The 20,093-nt window shown below is 38.4% G+C and overlaps 1 long non-coding RNA gene across 1 annotated transcript in view; it reads left to right on the top strand.

The window, feature by feature from the left end:
• The first annotated feature begins 412 nt into the window (after positions 1-412).
• The window catches only part of LOC128778176 (uncharacterized), a 42,430-nt gene continuing 22,749 nt past the window's right edge, over positions 413-20,093 (top strand). Inside the window, exons 1-2 of the long non-coding RNA XR_008423548.1 lie at positions 413-614; positions 1,222-1,391. This is a non-coding gene — a long non-coding RNA (uncharacterized LOC128778176). The remainder of the gene's footprint in view (positions 615-1,221; positions 1,392-20,093) is intronic.

The raw sequence follows: 20,093 nt of genomic DNA on the forward strand, positions 1-20,093 counted from the left end.
CAGGAAGTACGTATTTGGGTTGGCCAGAAGTTAGTACTACAGAAGGCACTTTGCCCCTGACCATGCAGAATGGTAAACCACCCTAGTTCCAGCCCCAGCTGTCAGGCCAGGATTTCTCCCTAGCCCTTCTCCAATCAATACCTAGAGCTGCCTGGTGCCATCGGGAGGGAGCTGTATTTAAAAAAAAAAAAAAAAAAATGAATGAAGTAGAACAGCCAAAATCTTTCCATTCTTTCCGCTCTTCTCTGCAGCTTTCTGCCCAGGGATAGAGATCCCTCTTAGAGCTGCGGCTGAACAGTATGAGGGTGCCACCCTCCCCTGCCCTGAGAAAGGGTCAGGGTTACAAAAGTAGCCAGCCCTACATTACAGGCTTCTGAAATGCACTGTCGGAGTTAGTGACAGGGGAGCTGCCTTACCTCTGGGGCTACAGCAGTGCAGTGAGCTTTAGTGGATCAATACTTTAGTCTTGTCATGCTAATTGCTCATTGGTTGACATTCATGATCCTTCCTTGCTCCCTCCCTATGTAAACTCTTTACAGCTGGAACAGCGAGATGCAAAAATCCTGAACCTTCAAAGCCAGCTCCTGCAGAAGAGAGAGGGCCTGGCAGCTGAGGTATGGTGCTCCCTCATTTTCTTGCTCCCCTTTAAAAAGCTTCATGTGTGCCTGCATGTGGTCGTGTGATGGGGAGACGCACGAAGAAATGCCCGGGGTACCTCTCTGCAACACGTAAATGGTATTACCTTTTCAGAACAAAACAGTATCTCCTCCCCTTCCGCTCCTCCCCCTCCCCCTAAAAAAAAGAAAAAAAACAGAAAAATACCCACCCCTTCTATGAGTTTGGTTGCAACCCTTCTGTTTTGGTGAATGTGTCACCCTGCACCAGCTCACAATGAACATGCACCTGCACTGTCCTCTGCTCCCAGACTAGGGCATGTCAGACTGAGCTGACATGGGTGTGCGTGCTTGTGCATGTGCGTGTGCGTGTGTGTGTGTTTGTATGTGTGATCACGCCTACCATATTGGCTTCCTGTCCCTGGAACATCAGCTTTTCTAGCTGGCTGAGCCTGTCCCCACAACCAGTGTTGTCACTGAGACCACCCCAACTCCTACCCTGTAAGCTTCAGGCCTGTGCTATGCATGCAGGGTTTTTGTTAAGCCGTTTAGTATTAATTGATTTTTTTCCATTTTTTTTTCTTTCTTTCCCTGGGCGGGTCAATAGCTGGATGCTTCAGGAGCAGAGGATCTATCAACTGCAGACCAAGCATAGGGAGACGCAGGCAGACCTGGAACAGAAACCCAGCCAGCGCCAGCCGCTCCGACAGTACTTGGTGGCCAGAGAGTCGGCAGCAGGAAGCATGAGGCAGGAAATGACCCAATCCTTGAGGTCTGGTAAGTTTCCTCACTTTTGGAAAGTGAGGCAAATGATAACCAAGTTTTTCTTTCCTTACTCAAAAGAGTCAGCCGCATTTCTGCTAAATGAGCTAAAGATCAAACTCGGGATGCCCCCAGCAGAACTGGGAGGGTGTAGGGGCTTGTAAGGGAGTTTGCGGGATAGATGAGGGCTAACCATACTCCGGTCCTAAGGTGAGCCGCTGCAGCCAAGCAGATGTCCTGGGTATCGATCCGTGCCTCCTGATATTGATTTCCTCTTGGGGCCAAGAATGGGGTGGACCTACAAAGGACAAGAGGAGAACCCAACACCCTCCCAGAGGGCCGGGCAGCCCTAATCGGTGATAACAGTGTTAAGTGGTCAGCCTGGAGATGAGGTTTGCTCAGATCTATTGATCTGCGCTCTCCTGGGATATAAATCCTTCTGAATTTGCTTCCGTGGATATAAATATTTATAATTAAAATAGCCTGGAAGCCTCTTTCAGGCACAGGGAGAGTGGCCCATCCTGGGGTAGGTGTGATATCAGTCTCTGCCATCTCCCTACTTTGTATGCTCTTCCCACTCTCGCATCTGTTTATACATCTCTGCTTTCTCTTCTGAACCCTATTTTTCTCACCCTCTGAGTGACAGGCACAATGTCTCAGACTATCAGAAGCCAGGAAAAATCTATTCTTTCTGAATGCAGTCTCCAGCTGAGGAGGGAGTGCCGCTACCCCCCCAGTCAGTGCTCTACAGTTTCATGTGCAGTCAGGAGTCTGGACTCAGAAAGGAATGGGCTGTTTGGAGGGGAATAAGGGGAAGACTTCTTCAGTTGTTGCTTTGTTCTTGCTTTCATTGAGGCATCAGATTGGCTCCAGTAACAAACAGCTTTATAACGCAAATGTGTTAACCAATGCCAAGATGCTGTGTTGACTCGCAGTTAAATCTAGAAGAAAAATTTGAAGGTCCTCATACTCCTGTTTCTCAGCACCTCATAAATCTAAGCTCACATGAAGTAAACAGAGCATCCCTTACCCAAGAGAATGGAAAAAGAAAGGAGCCTGAGGACTTATTCAGAGGCAGAGCCCTTGAAGCCAGTTGAAAAGACCAAGACCATTGACCAAAGCTTTCTCCACTGCAAGGACAACCTTATAAAGGATAGGAACCATTAGACTTAAGTTGTTTTTTTTTTTTTATTTGGGTAGTAGGGAGAATGGTTTTAGAAGTCATTTACCATGCTTCATAAACCTACCGTGTGCTTCACTGTCCAGGATACAAATCTGTTCACCCTGAATCCATCATTTGCTTTGGTATCCAGGATACAATCTTTTCGGTTTTGGAATTTCTGTTTCTGTCAGGTGTCTGCCCTGCTTCAGTGCTTACCTCTGGAACTGTGTGTCTTTGTGTGTCTGCCCTCAGCAGGTTTCATTAATTTATAATTGATGCCCACAAAACTGCTTAAGGACTTCTGGATCTTATTCTTGTTGAGGGAGTGTGTTAGTGGGGATGTATGTACTGTCTAAGATGTGGGGGAAATTCATTGGGTTTTTCTTCTCTTCATTTCAGAATGTGTAGTCACTCCGGTCCATTTATGTGAGTTGATAAATGTATGTCTGTGTATCTCTGTGCAGGTGACTGTACCTGGGAAGCCATGACCATGAGCTGGTTAGAGTGGTACCCCATGTTTCTCTTCCTTCTGCATTAACTGTATCTTTCCCGGATGCATATTAAGCTTTGCTCTTTTTTTTCTTTGTATTCAGAGGCAGTAGTTTCTGAACTCAAATTTAGCTCATTTGTCTCTTTTAGCAAATGATTGAGGGTTAGGGACTATTCCAATTGGCAGTCAAGGGTCAGTATTTTGGACTCCATTTGGCTTAGATAATTTATACAGAATAAGTCTAACAGGTATAATCACCAACAGCCTTGACTTAAGAATGCTTCTAAGCATACTTGAGTTTGAAAAATACTTCAAGCTAAAAATGGAAGAATGTTCTGGTTGGTAACTTGTATGCTTCTGTGGTAATGGAGAGAATTGGAATGCAATTCTCTTTGTTTGATTTATATGGCGACACTCAGAATGTGAAAGGTGTATTTTACTGCAGAAATAAACTTTCAACGTTGACTTAAAGAATAGAAGACCCAGGCCAGTACTTACATCCTTTGCTAGTTTTAATGAAAAGCATAATAAATGAGAATAGAATTTTTTTAGGAAGAAAAGTCCTGAGATAGGTGTCTTTCTTCCATTGTTTGCAATATTTGTCAACATGTGCTTACGTGATTCCTATGAAGAACAAGCTTATTTGGAGAAAGTGATCTAAATCTTAGAATTGAATGCACTCCACTAATTAAATGTGTTTTCTTGTGATCTTAGTGCCACTAAATCTAAATAGCGCATACATAAATTCATTGCTGTCTTGCACTACAGTTCCTACAGGTCATATGTGAAAGCCTGTTACCAGCCATAGGGAAATGATACTATGGAATAATCCAGTGGCTTAGGATAGCAAGTTCAGTGTTTTCAGTCTTGTAAGAATTTAACTCCTATGTTACAGATATATGTCATATGCTACATCTGCCTTTTATATTTTACACATACAGATATATTTTTCAATCCCATTTGTCTAAAAGATTCTATATTCAAAAAATTTTAATGCAAGGATAAAACATTTCACTGTTATTTCTACATTCATAACATAAAATATAATGACATATTTGATCCTAAGAGCAAACTTATGAGATAAGTTAAAGTGAGAGTCATTGCCTCTATTTTACCAATAATAAACAAGCACAAGGTGACACACATATTAGTATCAGACTTGGGGCTATGACCTGGTCATATGGATCAGGCTATGGATCCCTGGTCAGGTATTCTCTCCTACGTTATGAGATGCCTCCATTAATATTTGATAAAATTTTAGCATATTCTGTACTTCCAGCACGTATCCAACCATTGAAATGCAGGTAAGACAAATGTTGATTGATATTAAATGATCGTTAGCATTCTGCTCATGCAGGAAAACGGAGTAAGTAAGTATTTCAGGCATCTTTCTTTGGCCTTTATCACCCACAACTGGCTACAGAGTCTAACGCCATGACAGACCGTCCTTGTTAGACTTAGAAATTTTGTGAGTTATTTATATGCCTAATCAATAGTTTTGTTCCCCAGGAACATGTCCCTATGAAAACATAGTGAGTATATATTACTCACTGCATTTCACAGAACTGACACGCACATATTTAGTCTTCATACCAGCAACATTTGCTTGTAAAGAAACATGTATAGGGCATCTGAGTGTCTCAGTTGGTTAAGCATCTCTTTATTTGGGCTCAGATCATGATCTCATGATTCATGGGTTCAAGCCCCACATCGAACTCTTTGCTGACAGTGCAGAGCCTGCATGGTATTCTCTCCCTCTCTCTGCCCCCTCCCACTTGTGCACTCGCTTGTGCTCTCTCTCTCTCTATCAAAATAAATAAATAAATAAACATTTTTTAATAAATAAATAGTATGTATAATTTGAAACATCAAGATAAAGTGCTCAAAGTCAAACATAAACTTTTTGTTTTCCTGAAAGAACCACTGTCCTTTCCCCAGTCTTCTTACTGATTCAGGCGTTCTTAACTTTTTCTGTGTCATGGACCCTATTTCTAGACTGCCATAGCCCTGAAGCCTATGGACCTCTTCTCAGAGTAATACTTTTAAATGTCTGAAATAAAATACATAGAATCCATGAGAAACCAATTTATATTGAGATTGAGTTATCAAAAGATTAAAATCATTGAAATTATTAAAATTAATTTCTATTATGACCATATGTGTAATTTTTATTAAAATGTTGATATAGTCCAGGAGTAGAACTGTAACTGTAATTTTTGGATGAATAAGGTCCAGTGCTATAATTTTAAGGAGTAGTGAACATTAGGGATGTTTTGAAATTGCCTAAAATATATGGTATGGATGTGATATGAAAACAGCTAGGATTTTTGTTGGTCACATTGTCACTGGGACCATTAATATTACTGTGGTTTGTTTCCTGCAGTTATAATTGAAGGAAATGCTAAATGTGGTTCAATATTAGTGAAAGTAAAGGTGCTTTTTTTTGGTCCCATCCAAGTTTACGGACCCACGGAACTCTATCCATAGATTTATTAGGAATCCATGGATGCCAGGTTAAAAAACCCTACTTTAGATACTTCCTACTCATTTTTCAAAACTCTACTTAAGCATCATTTCTTCTAAGGAATTTCACCAGCCTTCTCCCAGGAGGAATAAACTGCCACTTTTCTGTGCCTTAAGAGCACCCTCACCTCTCTAACACTTAGCACTCCACAGGATTCATATCAATTTACTTGTCTCTCCCTCTTAAAGAGTGCACATTCTTGAGGGCATGGCTCATGGCTTATTACCACCACCTACCACAATGTCTGGCACATAACAGAAGTGCACTAGATATTAAAAAGGAGGAGGAAGGAAAATTCAAAGACAAGGAAGCTATACATCACAGAAAATTAAAATTAATAAAAAATTAAAGTTAGTAGGTTGAATGTTTGCTTGAGTCACATTTTCCATCATGGCACCTTCATATGCCAGGCAGTAAAGATGGCCACAGGGACCCTGTTCTACTTCCCTCTTAGTGCAACTCTTAAGTAATAGCTTCCTAAAAATAATAATCCTGTATTAAGTATATAATAATGAAAATATCCCAGTTTCAGACCCAGTTTTTAGGTTTTTGTTAGTCCAGAAAAGGGAAAGTCAGAATGGACATGGAGATAGAGGGCTTTCTTCACAAACTGAGACTTTAGGGCTTTCTCAGTCAAATTTAAAGAACCAGGGAAAATGGTTTTTATTTTAAGGCACATATACAAATGTGTAAATTCTCCCTAAAACTCTACGTATTTGAAATGATTATGAAAATTTCTTTGAAAAATAGAGCATGAGTAATAAAAGCCTCTTAAGTTCTCAATACAAATGCTTTGTGTAGTATAAGCATAGACGCTTATACATAGGAAGGTACACTTTGAGACATGCCCACAACTTCTTAATATTAATGTCACATAAAATCAGAATTTATTCATGCATATTGACATAATTTCATATGCAACTCTTGCTTCCCAGTAATAAATACTTTCTATTTCTAACCAAATGAATGGATATTCACATATCAATGTGAGGCTGCATATTTCTTGGGTACAAGTTGATTTTGATCTACAATGGACTTGTTTATTACAGGAGGAAGAGAATAGACATCAAAATGAAGATAAAATTGGAAGACAATTTATAGCCATTTTTATTGTCTAGTCTTCCATTCAATAGTCTTTTGCTTGAGTGCATGTTGAACCTAAGTCATTGATTAGTAGTTCAATGGCTTTCAATACACCTCTATAGAATATCTTATTGAAATACACTAGTCAACCACAAATTTAGATTATAAAATTGAATCTTATTTAATATAAAGTCATAATTTCTTATCTTGGGTAAAGCTCATTTCACCCCATCAGTTAATAAGACACTGATCCCTGTGCACTGCATGTATCCTACAAGTGGTATCTTATCAGGGTCAGTGGCGAGTGTCCACGGAGGAGATGCTTAAATATCCTGTGAACCTAACCTTGTTTCAGTATTCACTTACCTTCATCCACTGAAGCAGAAAGTTGAAAAAGAAGTGCTGAATCCTTCATTCCCAAACAGAATGTTGGTGGAGGAAAAAAGCAACATTGGATAATGACTGTGATGATAGATAGGGAGAAGTAGCTTGCATTGGAGCTATGTGCCAAAGAATTGATCTCAAAGCATCAATCCATATTTGAGCCTCCTCACCTTTTGAAAGGAAGTCCCTCCATAGTCTTAATTGATATTCTTGTTGCTACGTTTCTAAAGGTCCTTTGCTTATTGCATGCTTTTCTACTTGTTACATACCTGCTTCTCCTGATTTTATCATTCTTCTCTTTGGCTATTATCACTCTCATTCCTACTCTTCTTACTCTTTTGAAACATATTTTATTTTTAGTCAACTGTTGCCCCAAATTTACTGATTTGCCATATAACCCTTAACTTCTTCAGAAGAAAATTCTACATAAATCAAAATAAGGTGAGGAATATGTTTACCAGGCAGGCAAACTGCTCTCAATACATATAGGAAAACATATGCTAAGACTTATTTTGCAAATAAATGTAGACATTCATAGCTGGTATGATGACATTAGAGTTACAGCAAGAATCTGATATTTATAATCACCCTTACCTTATGCAACACAGTAGACATCTTTCCCAGGAAGAAATGAAAATATGATTCTGGAAAAGCAATTCAAATAAGGAGAACAGGAAAGAGAGCTTAAATAATATACTATACTTTATAAAAATAAAAACTTACTTTAAAAAAAAAAAGAAGGACCTAGGCAAATTAATTGTTAACAGAATCATAGCTTGAAATAAAGAGATTGCATAAGGCAATTTGCTTCGGAATTTAACAATCAATAGATATTATTTTCAGTAATCCATATTTTAAAGATTTGAAAATTGAAACTATTTTCGAAACAGAAAAAAAAAAGGTGTTCTCAGTAATTATCAACTATTAAAATGTAACCTCTGTGCCTAATAATATAATGACTCAAATGTGCAGAGAGAAAAACTGAACGGATGTAGGGGATAATGGAGCCAAGAGCAGGAGGCAGCTTTAGGGATGGATAAAGGACAAATCATTCCAGACAAATGTGATCACTCTTTTAAATCGCATTACGAGATTAATGGATGAAGGGAATGCACTAGAGGTAATATATATGGATTTTACTAAAGCATTTGATACACTGCTCCATGAATTTCCACTTACAAAATTAATTCAAATTGGGTAGAATATGTGCATGGTCACATAGATTGAAAATTGGCTGAAGGTCCATAAACAAGGAGTAATGACAAATGGTGATCCCTCACATTTAGGTGGGAGACTGTCCAGTGCATCCCTGAGGACTGATTCCCACTTTGGTATAATAGAACCACCTCACTAATGATCTCAAGAAGGGGAAGGAAATTATAGAATTCACAGATTTCAACATAAGAAGTGTCACAAACCAAGACACAATTAGAGAACAAAAAATAGTTAAAAATAAAAGTAGAGAGTAAAGTTAAACAGGGGTGATACTTAACCTCTTTTCCTGACTAAAAGAAGAGCAAAGGATTGCTGGGAAAATAATAGTTAAAATGCTGATTGGGGAAAGTGCACTTACTATCATTAAATAGAATAGTCCTTTATTCAGTGAGAGTCTGAAATCTATTCTCCTGTGTTCTCCAAATTTTAATTCTTCTAAAGAATTCTCAGGAATTCTGAAGGAGCAAAAGAGATAGATTTATAAAGAAAAAACTTAATTATATAGACTTACATGCATTAATATTGGGGTATCAGTAATTTTCCCAAATATTTGATAAGTACAGAGAAAATAATCACCTTGAAGAAACTTCATCTTTTTATAAGAGTATTCCTGATACAAATGTCCCCAAGTACCATTTTGATAACTGCCAGGACAACCTTACTATTGTTTCTGATGTTGTTGTTGGAACTGTTAAAACCATTTAAAATGTCATTGTTTAGAAGCAGAATGAACTCTTAAAAAGTGAACTGAATAAAATTTGATATTTGTTTTACAGAGAGCAGGGTCTTAATTATAATTAAAAGCCGTTTACATTAACCATTTCATTAAATCCTCTTGGCCATCCTAGGAGATAGGTATTATCATCCCTGATTTATTGATGTGGAAACTAAGGCTCAGAGAGGATAAATGACTTGTCTAAGGTTATGCCATTAACAAACAACAGAGGGAGTACTAAAGCTCCAATTTTATGGACAACTTGTCTTGCAGTCTTTCTACTAAAACCACAGTTTCCCATGTTTGTGCCATGAAAGACACTCTCTCAGAAACATATACCAGGGTCTGACCTTGACTTTGATTGTTCATCTTGTGATGAATCAGCTAGTGTGATGAAAGTGATGTAGCATGGGGCACCTAGGTGGCTCAGTGGTTAAGAGTCTGACTTCAGCTCAGGTCATGATCTCATGTTCATGAGTTCTAGCCCTGCATCAGTCTCCACGCTGATACCATGGAGTCTGCTTGGGATTCTGTCTCTCCCTCTCTCTCTGTCCCTCCTCTCTTACTCTTTCTCTCAAAATAAATGTATAAATTAAAGAAATATTTCAGAAAGTGATCTAGTATGGAATCTGGGACATGAAATGCACTTAATAATGTTTATCTCCTTTTCTTTTCTTTTCTTTTCACCCCATTTGTAATTTCTTCACTTAGCAAACAGTTATCAAACACCTAATAAGGATGGGCACTGTCTGGCTATGCACACCTTAATTCTTCTTCTTAGTCAACTTAATTCTTCCTCTTAAGCTCAGGTATCCAAATTAGACTAAAAACTCCATGAGAGAAGACCCTGTGTCTGACCATTCACTGCAGTGTCCCCAACATCTAGCACATAACTTCCGGAGTTAGACAGAAAACATCTAGTCTCACTCCTCCAAAGGTCCCCTGAGCTTTGACCAGGCTCATGTGCTTGCTTATTTTCTTCACATAGCATGAAGTAAAATGGCCCAAGACCTCCAGCACATACTAAAAGTGGAAGAGAAGTCCTGGATAGAATCATGAGGAAGCTAGACTATGAATGAACTTGTCAAGCTGTTTTTATTTCCCTTCTACCAAACCACCCCTGTGGCCTCTATAGCCCTGTCTGACAAGGTAACCACCATGCTAAAGAACTTGGCTACTGAGACACCCTTTGCTGAAGGGTAGGAGACAGATGTTCTGCTTCTATACATTGTCCAGCTTCTCTACAAAAAGCTCCATTGAGGAATAATAGAGCCTACCTCTCCGCAGCTTCTGGACAACCTGCTTTCTGGTAAATTTGGAATGAGAATAGAATATGGAAAGCCCAGATTACAGAAAGCTTGGCATTCATTTGGTGAATAGGTCAATCATAAGGGCATGTCAAGCGGCATGTTCCTCAGGTAGTAATGCACAACATGGAAGTCCCCATGCATAAGACTGTGGCCGGGGTAAAGACCTGACCTGGGCCATCCTGTACTGCTGTGTATATGGCTATCACACCCCTACATCTACTCAATTCCTACCCTTAACCCAACTCTGCCTGGAAATGTATATTACAGATATATATAATAAATTAGTTACATTATTTTCAGAAAGAATATCTTTGTCATTCCCAACCTTCTTCTTCCACATTAGGCTTATTGCAGTTGGGTGAGTGCACCTGAAGTCTTCAGTGAGGTGTCAGGTGTAATTTAGCACTGGGAGATGAATTATGGGATTGCCCTTTAGGAAAAGGCTGGGAGCTCATCCCTGCCTGTCAAATAGGTCCCTGCCTTATAGCGAACTCTGCAGGTAAATGAATCAGTATTTGGCGTATCAGCATTTCATAGAGCCTCCATGCTAATGTCTTTTTGAAATGAAACCGAGAAAGCTGTTAACCTCAGTTAGCCGAGTGTCCCCTCTGTGACCGGGATAAATCATCAATGTAGAGGCTGAGAACTCTGTTCTTACTGCTTTGGGGAATGAGAGCCAGGGCTGTGGAGAAGCCAATGGAAGGATCCTCTGGACCTCAGAAAACTAAGTAAGGATTTTTATCTCCCCTAAAGAGAGAAATAAATATTACTTCTCCTCACCTCCTGCTTTGGCCTTTCTAAAAGGATTTTTGAATAATTTGATTCACTTAGATGGCATATCCTTACTTATCCTTCTTTCCAAGCCTTTGATCTCTTCTTCTTCAGTGAAGTCCCCCCAAAATATTTATATTTTATTGTAGTATATATGTCTAAATATCTATGTATATAAATACATATGAAAAATATAATACAAAACAATATATTGTTTTGTAATAATACATGATAATATAACATAATACATATTAAATATATATTTGAACTTCTGGAATCTCTCACAGTGGAAAACCTGGTCTTAACTGCCAGAGTAGCAATGGTCAGCTGACTATTCCCTGCTATTCTGACCCTTCTATACTACTTCTTGAATTTTTTTCCAGAGTTCAGTTTCGAACATCCATACACAATCCTCACATCAACCGTGCAATGCCATTGTTTCTGCTTTCGCATTTGAAGAAACTGGGGTGCAGAGAAGTTAAGGAAGTTGCAAAACTTAGGATAACCCAGAACTTCTGTCCTCTGTTCCTTAGTCATTAGCTGCTGTGCAACCATCAGTGGCCAGTCACGGTGCCAGAATTCTCCCCCCTAACAAGCCAGTGCGAACAAAAGGTTCGTGACCTAGGTTTGCAGACTGCTTTTTGCCCTGAAGAGTCTTGACCGCTTCTTCCTCCAGCTGTCCCAAAGGGGAGGCTATTTGATTCCTTCATGCATCCTCAGCCCTTGGTGTTTACAGTCAACTGTGCGATTGCTTTTATTAGTTCCAGGGTGCATGTGATTCTCCTTTTCACTTTGCATGCTTGAGCTATACCTGAACTAGAAGAGGACAAGGTGCCTCAAGTTAAGTAAGGCCCATGACATTGAGTATTAAAGAGGAGTGTGGAGCAAGATGCTAGGAGGATTCTCCACCAGCAGGAAAACAAAATAGGTTAAGTGGATTGCAAGATTTTTAGAACACTTATGGATTCAAGATAAAATATACTCCCTAAAATGTCTTCTGTCCTAGAAAAAAATTAAAAACATAAATTATAAAATGGCAATGGAATGCCCATAACATTTAACTGTTATGATTGGAAAAGAAACTTTCTTGCTTACTCCTACCAGTCTTTGGTTGGAGGGTGAAGGGACCAGAGTGGGAAGGAAACTGGCTTCAGAGTTCAATGATTGATGGGATGTGAAATACAAAAGTTTGAGGACCACCATAAGATGCAGCATTTTACTGCCAGAAGATCATTAAAAACAAAACAAAACAAACAAAAAACAGAAGTAAGAGGCATCTGGGTGGCTCAGTCAGTTTAGTGTCTGACTTTAGCTCAGGTCATGATCTTGCGGTTCGTGGGTTCGACCCCTGCCTGCTGGGGGAGCCTGCTTTGGATTCTGTGTCTCCATTTCTCTCTGCCCCTCTCTCTGTCTGTCTGTCTCTCTCTCTCTCTCTCTCTCTCTCTCTCTCACACACACACACACACACACACACACACACACACTCTCTCTCTCTCTCTGTATCAAAAATAAATAAACATTAAAAAAGACAGAAGTAAAACCAATGAATCACTTAAGTAGTAATTAGTAAAAGTTTATTGTACACACATCAAAAATATAGTTGATAAACCGGGAGCACTCAAACCAAAACATGGAATTATGCTGAGAGGTATATTGTTATAGAACAACTTGTATAGTACAAGGCAGTGAGTGTTTATGCTTTACAGTGATAGGTTACAATATTAGAATTTTCTTAAAGGGAATTGGTTAGTGGTTACTTCATATCATTTGTGAAGAACTTTTTATATTTCACTTAGGATTTTCAGTGGCATAAGCAAGAAGTGACCCAGGTCAGATTAACCTCACTTGTTTTGCAAAATAAATTAAATTAAGCTTTGCTTGTCTAACTAACTGGTTTTGTCTGCTCAGGGTATTTTCAGGTCTGGTCCCTGTATTTAATTTTAACAATTCTCCCCTTTTGGTCATGCTCTCTGAGCGCAGTAGCATTATCCTCAGTTACCACTGTTGATACAGTCAGGTCTAAGAATCACATATTCTGTTTCCATTAGAAGAGTTGCCAGCCTGGAGGGTCTTGAAGTCTTCATCATTTATGTATTTATTGTTGATTTCTTCCAGTTGCCCGATCCTTTTAGATACCAGTTGGCATGCAACTGGCTGCCAACAGGTATTTAAAACGCTCGAAAGTATACACCTCACTAGGTTAATGTCATGACTGAGAAGAACAATAGGATTGAAAAATTCCCCAGAGCAGAGATTCCCAGGAGTCAAGGTTTAACCAGTTAAAGAGGTCTATGAAAGAAATGTCACTTATTTGATAAAAAATTTTTATCTGGTCTTTCCATTCCTCTGGATTTGGGCTAACAATTTCTGACTTGTCAACATTAAAACAACATTTTTTGGGGGTGCCTATACCATATTATGGTTGATAAATGATTGATTTCTTTTCCAGTGGTGCCCTGAATATTGGTCTTTCCAATAAGTGAAACTGTTATTTACTTTACATTATGGGATTATGGAAGCATTGCACTTACGTACTTATTTTTCATTGAACCAGTGTACAGGTTTAGGCATTTCCTTGAAGATAATAATTATAAGGGTATCATTGTCATTACCTAATTTTAAATTCTGTGTCAATATATATAGAAGTGTATGCTACTTCCTCTGAGTTAGATACAGAGTGAGCAGGGGTGCCTGGGTGGCTCAGTCAGTTAAGCATCTGACTTCAGCTCAGATCATGATCTCACAGTCTGTGAGTTCAAGTTCCGTGTCAGGCTCTATGCTGATAGCTCAGAGCCTGGAGCCTGCTTCAGATTCTGTATCTCCCTCTCTTTCTGCCCCTCCCCTGCTTGCGCTATGTCTCTCTCTCTCTCTCTCTCCTCTCTCTCTCTCTTAAAAATAAACATCAAATAATGTTTATTAACATTAAATAATTAAAAATAAACATTAAAAAAAATTTTTTTAACATTTTTTTCCCTAATTATAGCACATGCACCTCGTTTTTGAGTGGTCCATCCTATTTTGAAGTACCACTGAAAATAAACCCTTTCAGTTTGTACTGCTTGAAGAACATTTAGGGTATCTTTAAAGCTTTTCCCAGTAGTCACAGAAATATTAATAAGTGATTTTTCTAATTCATTAACTCCCAATTGAGGAAAAAACATTCTTACAAACATACGAAACTAGGGCTTTTTGAACAATAGGATTTGGAAACTCACGGGAAGCTCAAGTTACTTTATGTATAAATTATTTTAAATTTAAAATTTGGCTAGCACTCAAGGAGTCATATTTAGTCCTTTGGGGTACAAGATTATCCTAAACCACAGTATCCAGACCATTTGGGGCGGGGTGGGGGGGAACCTTTGTATATTTTATTACCATAGAGGATGAATAACCCAGTAGGATTAAGAGGGAGAGTTAGGTCAGGTGTACAGCCTGGTGATTCAACAATTCTATGCATTATGCAATGCTCACCTCATCTGTTTTATTTTTGGAGCAGTAATTTTGGTTGAATACAAAACATTGTGAATTAAAAAAGAGAGAGAGTTAGGGTAGATCCCATGATGCAACAATTAGGAGCAATGTGGATATTATGGTTTTTCTTTGCCATATAGGCATCAGCACATTCCCATCTTGAATGACTGTGGTTTAAATCTGGATAGAAATTTGGTTTACATTTGGATAGGAACAAAAAACATTCTTATGAATTTGGTTTAGCAGTCTATATGTACTATATCATGGTTGATAAATGATTGATTTCTTTTCTAGTGGTGCCCTGAATATTGGTCTATCAAATAAGTGAAACTGTTATTTACTTTACATTATGGGATTATGGAAGCATTGCACTTACCTACTTATTTTTCATTGAACCAGTGTACAGGTTTAGGCATTTCTTTCATGATATAATTAAGGGTATCATTGTCATTATCTAATTTTAAATCTGCATCAATATATATAGAAGTCCACTCTTCTTCATCTAAGTCAAATATAGAGTGAGTAGGGATGCCTGGGTGTCTTGGCAAAGCATTTGACTTTGGCTCAGGTCATGATCTCACAGTGTGTGAGTTCAAGCCTGCATCGGGCTCTGTGCTGGCAACTCAGAGCCTGGAACCTGCTTCTGATTCTGTGTCTCCCTCTCTCTCTGCCCCTCCCCTGCTCACTCACACACACACACACACACACACACACACACACACACACACTCTCTCTCTCTCTCTCTCTCTCTCTCTCTCTTTCTCTCGCTGTCAAAAAATGACTAAACATTTTAAAAAAATGAAGAGTGAGTCGGAAACACTGCCCCACATGAAGATCTAATACCATTAAGGTTTTCTATACATAGTGACAAGTTACCAGCCATGAAGTTTACAGTGGTTATAGCCAGCCCTTAGCCTCTAAGGCTTCTTCCCAATTCCATATTAATTGGCCATAAGTATTAGTTGAGTGGCCAAGGGAAAAATACCAGACCTTTCCATAAAGCTGTTTTCCTGAATTAGTCCTTCCAGGCATGTACAGGAGATGATTATAATATTAATTGGGTGTCTTCCTGTGCATTTAAATGGCTTAATAACCAAAAATCACTTTTACTAGTAAAAGAAGGTATTTGTTTGATGGTGGACCTTAGCGAATGTTCAGTCTAGATAAAGAAAATTCCCAACATAAAGAAAACCAGAAATTTTAACATTTTGAGTTAGTTTGCGAGATAGTAATAACACAACAATTGTTATAAAATTAAATCTTGAAAATAAATGATGAATTCTGCAAATCTTTTCAGTGATCTTGGGCAAAAGTCCATATCATGCTGTCATCTGCTGTAGGGAAAGACTTTTTCCTGGAAATCTTTAATTTTAAGTCAGTTGCAGGTTGACAAGTCCAAGAGTCGGTGGGAGCTCTCTTTAAATGAGAAACATGGATCCAAGGTTCAATACCCTGAAATTTAGCTGCTGTGTAAGAAGTGAAAAGAACCTATTATAGCCCTTTCCATCAAGAGTCAAGTGCTGTTTTTCCCTGATGTTCCTCCCAGAATACCCAGTCTCCAGGTTCCAATATATGGGGTACATTGAGCTATTGAAAGTAAGTTTTTGAATATTGTATTAGTGGTTTACAGTATTTGGTCATATCAGAATTTACAAGGGCAAAATGTGCTTGGGCTTCTATCTTTAAGGGCATGAGCCACCCATGATGATTTCATAAGGTATCAATTTATGCTTCCCAAAAGGTGTTGACCATAAAGTCACAAGAGCTAAGGGTAACACATTAGGCCATGGTAATCTTGTGGTTTCAGTCAGTTTTGCCAATTTCAATTTCAGAGTACCATTGGTATATTCAACTTTCCCTGAGACTGAGGATGATAGGAACAATAACAGTGCCACAATGTTTGAATAACCTTGTTTAATTGTTTTATAACCTGTCCAGAAAAGTTAGCCCCTTGATTACTTGAAATTTCATTTGGAACTCCTCATAGTGAGAAAACATTTTCTGATAATTTCTTTGCCAAAGCAAGCTCAGCTTTACAACAGGGGAAAATTTCTACCCATCTAGAAAACAGACATATCATTACAAATACATATTAATAACCCATAGAAAGAGGCAATTGAATTAAGTCCAATTGTAAATGTTCAAACAGTCTGGATAGTGGGGTAGCAACCCCTGGACTAGTTCAGTAATTTTACCTGGGTTATTTACAGCTTAAACTCTGATTATAAATCTTTTATGACAATTTAGAACAATCGTTCCACCAATATTTTTTTCATAATTTGGATGATTTTCTCAAATCCATGATAGGTAGTCATGTGACGTGCTCACAAGAGTGGCAATTTGAGAGATTCAGGAAGCCCCAGACAGCTGTTCTGACTTTCTCAGAGTCTTTTGCTGTTGGTGTTAAATTTACATCCTTCTTGGTGCCATTTTTGTTTTTCAGTATTGCACACAATTTTTGTATGTTACACAAATTGTCCTAAGTAACCAGATTTGGATCTGTCTTACAAAGTTCATTTAAAGTACAGAGTTTTCTTATGTGGATCCTGAGAAACTCAACAGAAACCAATGGGGAAGGGGAAGGAAAAAAAAAGAGGTTAGATTGGGAGAGAGCCAAAGCATAAGAGTCTCTTAAAAACTGAGAACAGACTGAGGGTTGATGGGGGGTGGGAGGGAGGGGAGGGTGGGTGATGGGTATTGAGGAGGGCACCTTTTGGGATGAGCGCTGGGTGTTGTATGGAAACCAGTTTGACAATAAACTTCATATATTGAAGGAAAAAAAAGTACAGAGTTTTGGTACATTAGGAATTTCTTGAGTAACAGCCTTAGCATGAACCTCAGCCATAGCATTTCCTTGATATTCAGAGTCTGATCGGTGGGTATGAGCCTCAATTTTGCTAATAGCTATTTGTGAAAATAATAACAGCAGAAAGAAGATAAGCAACCTGAGGTCCATTTTTTATGAGCATGCCATTTGATATTCAAAATATTCTCTGTTTCTCAAATATACCAAAGGCATAGACCACTCCAAAAACATACCTGCTATCTGTGTAGATATTTGCAGTTTTTCCTTTTGCTAGTTCACAAGGTTGAGTGAGTGCAAATAATTCTGCAGGTTGGGCTGAGTTAAGTTGAGAAAGATCTCTTCTTTCTAATAATTCATACTGAGTAGTTAGAGCATACCCAGTTTGATATTTCCCTTCAGAATCTTTGGCATAAGAGCCATCAACACAGAGTACTAAGTCTAGATTGGCTAATTTAGAATTTCTTATAAATCTAATCTAGGAGTCAGATTTTGACAGACCGAGTCTACACAGTTATGTGCTTCTCCTTTGTCAGGGAAAGGTAGAAGGTACCAGGGTTTAAGGAGTTGCATCAAAGAATGTATAGCTTTGAGGGAGACAGGAGTAGAATGTGATGTTAGTCTACTAATTAAGAATTTCTGGGGTGCCTGGGTGGTTCAGTCAGTTAAGCATCTGACTTCAGCTCAGGTCATGATCTCACAGTCTGTTTTCAAGCTCCGTGTCTAGCTCTGTGCAGACAGCTCAGAGCCTGGAGCCTGGTTCAGATTCTGTGTCTCCCTCTCTCTCTGCCCCTCCCCCGCTTGTGTTCTGTGTGTCTCTCTCCTCTCAAAAATAAATAAGCATTAAAAGAAATTAAAAAAAAATAATTTCTCAGTGCATTCAGTGTTTAGCAAACTTTCTACAGCATGAGAAATTTGAAGACTTAATACACTTCCTTGAACAAGTTCTAAAGAGGATTCTACAATTTTAGCAGCTGCAGCAACTACCTTTAAACAATGTGATTATGCCCTGGATACCAGGGCATTGTAAGACCATAACAAACTATGGTCTCTTTTTCCTCCATGTTCTTGTGTAAGGACTCCCAAAGCCTGTTACATTCATGAACAGTATAAAAAGCTTGTTATAGTCAGGAATCCCCAATACAGAAGGATCTTGTAAGGCTTGTTTGATTTCAGTAAAGGCTTCCTCATAATTTGTTTCCCAAGGAACAGGTTCCTAAATGTTCCTTCCAGTCAGTTCTTGGAGTGAAGAGGCCATAAGGAAAAATTAGGGACTCAAGATTGGCAATATCTTGCAAGTCCAAAGAGTCCTCTAAGTTGTCCTTTAGCCTTAGGTCTTGGGTAGTTTTGGATGGAACTTATTCTTTCCAGAGACAGAATTATTCCTTTTGCTGATAAATCATAATCAAGGTAATGTACTTTTTGTTGTAAAAACTGAAGTTTATCTGTAGGGGACTGGTGGCTTTTAGAAGCTAGCTGTTGCGATAGATATTTTGAGTTAGTTCCTGAGTTCTCTCTGGTTGAGGAGCAAAGAAGTAAGCCATGTACATACTGAATCAAGCTAGAGTTTCTGGAAAGTTGTAGTGTACTTAATTCCTGATGTCACACTTGTGAGAAATATGAAGGGGCCTCAGTAAATCCTTGAGTGAATATACTATCCAAGTATACTGTTGATTTTTCCAAGAGAAAGCTAACAAATACTAACTTTCCTTATCTACTGGGATGCTAAAGAAAGCAAAACATAGAGTTACAACTGTAAACCATTTAGATGAGTGGGAATATTTGACAGCAGAGTGTTTGGGTCGGGTACCACAGGAAACCTTGGAATACAGTTGTATTTGTAGCCCTAAGATCTCATACAAATCTACACCCTCAGCCATGGGGCTTTTTTTTTTCATGGGTAGATAGTTGCAAGGACTGATACAAGAGATAATTAGTTCCTAATGTATTGAATCTTCTAAAATGGGGGTAAGCCCTTGTATGACTCCAGGTTTTAAAGATGTTGGGGCAATTTTGGAAGCAGTTTAGAAGGATGAATCTGAATTTTGTTATGTTTGTACCAAATATGTTTAAGTAATCTCTTAGTTGTTTCTAATTTATCATCCTTTCTTTTTCTTTTCTTCTTTTTTTTTTTTTAAATTGAAGTGTACGATGTTATATTAGTTTCAGGTCTACAGCCATCAGTTTGTTCTCTGTATTTATGGGTCAGTTTCTGCTTTTTGTTTGTTTGTTCATTTGTTTTGTTTTTTAGATTCCACATGTAATTTAAATCGTATGGTATTCGGCTTTATCTGTCTGAATTATTTCACATAGCATAATACCTTCTAGGTTTATCCATGTTGTTGCAGATGTCAAAATCTCATTCTTTTTTATGACTAATTTTCCATTATATATATGTCACATCTTTTTTACCCATTCACCTATTGATAGACACTGGGTTGCTTTCACATCTTGGTTATGTAAATAATGCAATAACATAGGGGTGCATATACGCTATAATAAACATAGGGGTGCATGTATCTTTTCAAATTAGTGTTTTTGTTTTCTTTGGGTAAACACCCAGTAGTGGAATTGCTGGATCATATGGTATTTCAATTTTTAGTTTTGTTTTAAGTAGGCTTCACACCCAGCCAGAGCCCAATGCAGTAGTTGAACTCATAACCCTGAGATCAAGAACTAAGCTGAGATTAAGAGTCAGACACTCAGCCAACTGAGCTACCAGGTGCCCCTCTATTTTTAATTTTTTGAGGAATCTCCACACTATTTTCCTGATCAAAATTTTAATAGTT

Source organism: Panthera pardus, unplaced genomic scaffold, assembly GCF_024362965.1.
Source record: "Panthera pardus isolate Hobbes unplaced genomic scaffold, ASM2436296v1 HiC_scaffold_19, whole genome shotgun sequence".
Taxonomy (NCBI): Eukaryota; Metazoa; Chordata; class Mammalia; order Carnivora; family Felidae; genus Panthera; species Panthera pardus.